The sequence below is a fragment of the Bos indicus x Bos taurus genome, chromosome 1 (genome assembly GCF_003369695.1).
Source record: "Bos indicus x Bos taurus breed Angus x Brahman F1 hybrid chromosome 1, Bos_hybrid_MaternalHap_v2.0, whole genome shotgun sequence".
In the NCBI taxonomy this organism is placed as follows: domain Eukaryota; kingdom Metazoa; phylum Chordata; class Mammalia; order Artiodactyla; family Bovidae; genus Bos; species Bos indicus x Bos taurus.
In genome coordinates, this window is record NC_040076.1 from 156,236,703 (window position 1) to 156,243,317 (window position 6,615).

General features: G+C 42.8%; 1 long non-coding RNA gene across 1 annotated transcript; it reads right to left on the reverse strand.

Annotated features, from left to right (window-relative positions):
• Positions 1 to 216: 216 nt before the first annotated feature.
• On the reverse strand, positions 217 to 4,170 carry LOC113899277. Its single transcript, XR_003512891.1, has 3 exons — positions 3,406 to 4,170; positions 2,141 to 2,448; positions 217 to 305 (listed from the first exon to the last, which is right to left on the reverse strand). It is a non-coding gene; the product is annotated as an uncharacterized LOC113899277 (long non-coding RNA).
• Positions 4,171 to 6,615: the final 2,445 nt, after the last annotated feature.

Below are 6,615 nucleotides of genomic sequence, written 5' to 3' on the forward strand. Positions count from 1 at the left end.
TTAACTTGATCATCTGCAAAGAGCCTGTTTCCAAATCAGGTCACAAGTACTGGGGGTTAAGATTTCAACATCCTTTGAGTGAGTGAGTGAAAGTCGCTCAGTTGTCTCCGACTCTTTGCAACCCCATGGGCTATACATTCCATGGAATTCTCCAGGCCAGAATACTGGAGTGGGTAGCCTTTCCCTTCTCCGGGGGATCTTCCCAACCCAGGGATCAAACCCAGGTCTTCCGTATCACAGGTGATTCTTTACCAGCTGAGCCACAAGGGAAGCCTTCAACATCCATTTGTAGGATATAATTCAACCTGCAACAGATGAGGACATCAGATTCGCAAAGTTAAGTAAGGGTTTCAGCTTTGATCAGTAGCAGCCTTTCTACACTTGTGTTTTAATCAGATGACATCAAGTTAGGGACTAGATCAAATTAGCTATTGCAGATGTTTTCAATCCTGCTTCTTCAGGATAAAATACATAAAAATCTCTTCTGGTGATTTTAAACATTCGTCAATATTTGGGGGTTTCCCCAGTGGCTCAGATAGTAGAGAATATGCCTGCAATGTGGGAAACCCAAGTTCAATCCCTGGGTTGGGAAGATCCCCTGGAGAAGGGAATGGCTACCCACTCCACAATTCTTACCTGGAGAATTAGATGGACAGAGAAGCCTGGCAGGCTACAGTCCATGGGGTCCCAAAGAGTCGGACACGACTGAGTGACTAACATTTTCACTTTCAATATTTTTGTTTAGGCCAGTGAAAACATTTTCCTTCCATATTAAATGATCTCCTATGGTTTTTTGAGAAATTAGAAAGTGAAAGTGAAGTCGCTCAGTCGTGTCTGACTCTTGGCGACCCGTGGACTGTAGCCCACCAAGCTCCTCCGTCCATGGGATTCTCCAGGCAAGAATACTGGAGTGGGTTGCCATTTAAGAGGAGGCCTATTGGTGTTTTCCAGAACTCAGCCATCTTCCTAGGCATTATCAATTGGAGATTATTGTCAGGAAGAATGTCTCTCTGTCAATCTCAATCAAATTAAAATAGCAAACATGGTATAATTTCTACTTTCCAATATCCATTAGAAATGCTTAAAACAACATCAGTGGTGATTTTATAATGATTTTCAATGACTCATCCAACATTTTCTTATGCTGGGCATTCATTCATTCACACACACACACACACACACACACACACACACACTTATTCAGTTGGTGGTAGCCAACCCAAATTTAGTGCAAGAAGTCTGTATTCAGCCATAGCCTTCATTCCAATTAAAGGTAGTAATACTGGAAGCCTTCACAGATATTAATTTTCTGTTTTTCCTTAATACATTTTTTTAGCATGGATAGCAGTAGCAGTGTTAGTCACTCAGTCATGTCTGACTCTGTGACCCCATGAACTGTAGCCCGACAGGCTCCTCTGTCCATGGGATTCTTCAGGCAAGAATACTGGAGTGGATTGCCATTCCCTTCTCTAAAGGATCTTCCTGACCTAGGAATCAAACCCAGATCTTTTGCATTGCAGGCAGATTCTTTACCATCTGAGCTACAGGGAAGATCCAGATTTGGCACAGATGCTTTTGAGCAGATATTTTCTTCTATGCCTATATTTCCAAAGTTTCATCACTTTAGGCTCCAGCATTTAAGACTTGGATTTTAGGGGTTTTGCAAGCAAATTGTAGTAGGGTAATAAGTGAATTAATGAATGAACTTAAGATCACTTTGACTGAAGAAGGTGGTTTTCAGCCAACATCATCAATTCCCATTATTCCCTGTGATAGAACTAATTTCTAGGACTTTTACCATTAAAATACTCCTGATTAAATATATCAAACTGATAGTTATAAGAATACTACTTTTGCTTTGGGTTAAATTTATAAATTTTTGTACTAAGTTAACACATTGGAGAAGGAAATGGCAGCCCACTCCAGCGTTCTTGCCTGGAGAATCCCAGGAACGGGGGAGCCTGGTGGGCTGCTGTCTATGGGGTCACACAGAGTCGGACATGACTGAAGTGACTTAGCAGCAGCAAGTTAACACATACATATTATATGGAATGTGTTTTGCCATCAAATTTGTATCTGCCATCACATTTACTCTATACTAAAATATTTATCATTGACCTGAAATCATAGGAATCCTTACCTCCACATGATTATGTGAAGTATATCATGCCATTTACTGGGTTTCCAAAGCTCTAGGACGTGGAAGATAATTGGATGCTGGAAAAAGCAGTCTTAGTTCCAAAGTTTCCCCTCTACCATACAGAAAGATTGGCAATCCCAGCTCCATCCCCCAGAGGCCACACTGAATCTGGAATATCAAATGCAGTTGGAATATCTCTGTCTCCAGTGGTTGGAAATGGTCATTGACATTCAGACAGGGAGTCTCCTTTTTTAGCATTTCTTTTCTCTAGAATTTACCTTCAATATGACTGTCATCGCTGAAAGGACCTAGGAAAACAAAAAGGATGAGAATAAAGAATGACAATGCAGGAGCATGAAGGAGGGCTAAGCAATCAGAACATGACTTTCCATAATGTCTGAAAGGTTATAAGGCAGCTATCTTTCAGAATTATTTTATGTATATACCTAATTGATTGCCATGTCATTAAGTAGAAGTTTTGATCTATTTCATTTTTTCTCAAGCTGCTACGTGAAATCATATTCATCATGTAGCTGAGAGAAGCTTTCATTTTTCATGGATAGTACAAGGAACAAAAGAGGGGTAAAGACTCAGAGGCAAAGAAAAGAAAGGAACAAAACTCAAGATTCAGAGAATTCTAACAATGCACTCCACTACAGCGAAGGGTGTGGAAGTGGCTGGGAGGGTAAACTCCAGGACCCAATCTGAGACAAAACTTCCTCCTGCGCTTTCTGGGGATAAAAATCCTGTTAGAATTACATTGTTGAGATGGGATAAATGCCTTATATAAACAGGACAGAAGTGGCTCTTCTGGGTGATGAACATGAAGCAAAGGATGGTGTGCAGGACCTTGGTCAGGGTCCAGTGCCTCCCGGATGATGTCATGGCCGTGAAATACAATTCATCATGATATCGTTGGATTAAGGATTGCATTAAGGAGTCTACAGAGAGCTCAGACCTCCTTTTTGAGGTGCTAGAGGTGTCGTATTGGGTGTGAGCATCAAAGATTTCCGTGCATTATATGAGTGTTGCACAGACATACATACCCCTTTAGAGTGGTGGTGACAAGGCTACAGCAATGAGGAAAGCAGCCTTTCCATGCAAGTATCTTCTGGTCAAAGGCCGTCTCTGTCATTCTGACCCAGAGGCACTGGTGCCCATGGACACTTGGGATATCCTAGTGAATACCCCCTGAAGAGACCTTCTTGTGGTGAGACTATCTCACTTGACCTCAAATAATACAGTCTAAACAACGAGATACCTACCTCGTGATTTCGGGTGTCCATCAAGTATGCAATAGAGAACACTCAAGCACAGCCAATACCTTCTTGGCATCGTGTAAACTTGTTGGCTGGACTGAAGATAGATATTCCATTTCTGGGTATCCAAATGTCATTTCTTAAGATGGTTTCCCAGTTGCTACAGAAACATTCAAACCAGAAGTCCACGTGAGGATACATTTCTCAAGCCCAGCAGAAGACCTGCAGTGGAAGCCCTACAGAGGCAGGCTTTGAATATGGTGGACAGCCAGGAAGTACGGCCCCTCCTGTTATCATAGGCTGTGCTCAGCTGGAGTAACTACCCTGCAGAGCTGCAGAAATGGCTCCAGGTTGGGGGACAATGGGATAGCAGAACCAAACCTGACTAGCTCCTTTCCACTGGTAGACTGGGCGGATTCCCCTGTGGTGAGGGTAGCGTCTCTTGTATCATACAACCCGCCTCACTGCAAATTGCACCTGGGTCCCTCCCACATTTGCCATTACTTGCAATGGGCCTGCTTGAGAGACACCAAGAGGGAGAAGGAATAAACAGATATATTCGTGGGTTTTTCTCTCCCGTCCTTGGACAGGGACCTGCCACACCTTCATGTTCCTGCAGCTGAACCACCATTTGTGGCTGCCCTTGGAAGGAGGTGAGGGCAGGTCCCGACCCTGGCTCCTGCCTAGTGTCACAAATGCCTATCAGTTCAGGAAATTCAGGGGTTGATAATAACAGCAGTAAGAGAGTACTGCAATATAATCAGAACAATAAGAAACGTTACTGAAAGTTTATTATATTCCAACCACAGTGGGTGGCATCGCCAACTCAGCAGACATGGGTTTGAGGAAGCTCTGGGAGTTGGTGATGGACAGGGAAGCCTGGCGTGCTGCAGTCCATGGGGTCACATGAGTCGGACACGCCTGAGCGACTGAACTGACTGATGCACCATGCCACACACTTTACATCTACTATCTTTCTTATTCTCACAAAAACTCTGTGAAGTAGATAGTATTGTAATCTCAGGAATGTGAGATGGATAGGCTGAAATAACCTCCCTAATATCACATATTGAGTGAGTGGCAGAAGAAAGATGAAATTCAGTTCCATCAGATATGAAAGCCCACAATCTTAAACATGGTGTGGAAACACACAGACATTTTACATATACATATATCTGTTATGTACAGATGAGGAAGATTATTCTCTGAAGAGAGATCTTGCAAGGCTCTCTGCTGCTGCTGCTGCTGCTGCTGCTAAGTCGCTTCAGTCGTGTCTGACTCTGTGCGACCCCATAGACGGCAGCCCACCAGGCTCCCCCGTCCCTGGGATTCTCCAGGCAAGAACACTGGAGTGGATTACCATTTCCTTCTCCAAGCCCGCAAGGCTCTCTACTTACCTACTAAACATCCATTCTCCCCTACTTTTTTAATAATCAAAAGCCTGATTTGCAGAGTGTGTCAAATTTGCCAAACTAGAAATTTTGGCTTCCTAGCCATTTTTGCAATTACAGGTGATCCTTCAGTCTTACTCAATGAGACAGCACTGGAAAGGAATGTACTGCGAATTTCATTCAGGCTAGAATATGCATTTGACACTTGAAGGTATGGGGCTACTCACAAACTTTGGGGAGGAGATTTCCACACAATAAGGATGGTTAGTTAGTTAGTTCAGTCGCTGTCGTGTCCGACTCTTTGAGACCCCATGGACTGCAGCATGCCAGGCCTCCCTGTCCATCACCAACTCCCAGAGCTTGCTCAAACTCATGTCCATCGAGTCAGCGATGCCATCCAACCATCTCATCCTCTGTCATCCCCTTCTCCTCCCACCTTCAATCTTTCCCATCATTAGGGTCTTTTCCAATGAGTCAGTTCTTTACATCAGGTGGCCAAAGTATTGGAGTTTCAGCTTCTGCATCAGACTTCCAATGAATATTCAGGACTCATTTCCTTTAGAATTGACTGGTTGAATCTCCTTGAAGTCCCTTGGAGATTGCAAGTCTCCAAGACTTGCAAGATTCTCAAGAGTCTTCTCCAACACCACAGTTCAAAAGAATCAGTTCTTCAATGCTCAGGTTTCTTTATTGTCCAACTCTTATATCCATACATGACTACTGGAAAAACCATAGCTTTGACTAGATGGACCTTTGTTGGTAAAGTAATATCTCTGCGTAGTAATATGCTGTCTAGGTTGGTCATAGCTTTTCTTCCAAGGAGCAAGTGTTTTTTAATTTCATGGCTTCAGTCACTATCTGAAGTCACAGTGATTTTGGAACCCAAGAAAATAAAGTCTGTCACTGTTTCCACTGCTTCCCATCTATTTGCCATGAAGTGATGGGACTAGATGCCATGATCTTAGTTTTCTGAATGTTGAGTTTTAAGTCAACTTTTTCACTTCCTCTTTCACTTTCACCAAAAAGCTCTTTAGTTCCTCTGCACTTTCTGCCCTAAGGGTGGTATCATCTGCGTATGTGAGGTTATTGATATTTCTCCCAGCAATCTTGATTCCAGCTTGAGCTTCATCCAGTCCAGCGTTCCCCATGATGTACTCTGCATATAAGTTAAGTAAGCAGGGTGACAATATACATACAGACTTAACAAAATGCTTTCCCAATTTGGAACCAGTCTGTTGTTCCATGTCTGGTTATAACTGTTGCTTCTTGATCTGCTACAGATTTCTCAGGAGGCAGGTAGGGTGGTCTGGTATTCCCATCTCTTTAAGAATTTTCCACAGTTTGTTGTGATCCACACAGTCAAAGGCTTTGGCGTAATCAATAAAGCAAAAGTAAATGTTTTTCTGGAACTCTCTTGCTTTTTTGATGATCCAGTGTATGTTGGCAATTTGATCTCTAGTTCCTCTACCTTTTCTAAATCCAGTTTGAACATCTGGAAGTTCAAGGTTCATGTACAGTTGAAGCCTTTGGAGAATTTTGAGCATTACTTTGAGTATAAGATGAGTGCAATTGTGCAGTAGTTTGAACATTCTTTGGCATTTCCCTTCTTTGGGATTGGAATGAAAACTGACCTTTTCCAGTCCTGTGGCTACTGCTGAGTTTTCCAAATTTGCTGACATACAGAGTGCAGCACTTTCACAGCATCATCTTTTAGGATTTGAAATAGCTCAACTGGAATTCCATCATCGTCTACTTGACTTTGCATTCCAGGATGTCTGGCTCTAAGTGAGTGATCACACCATCGTGATTATCTGGGTCATGAAGA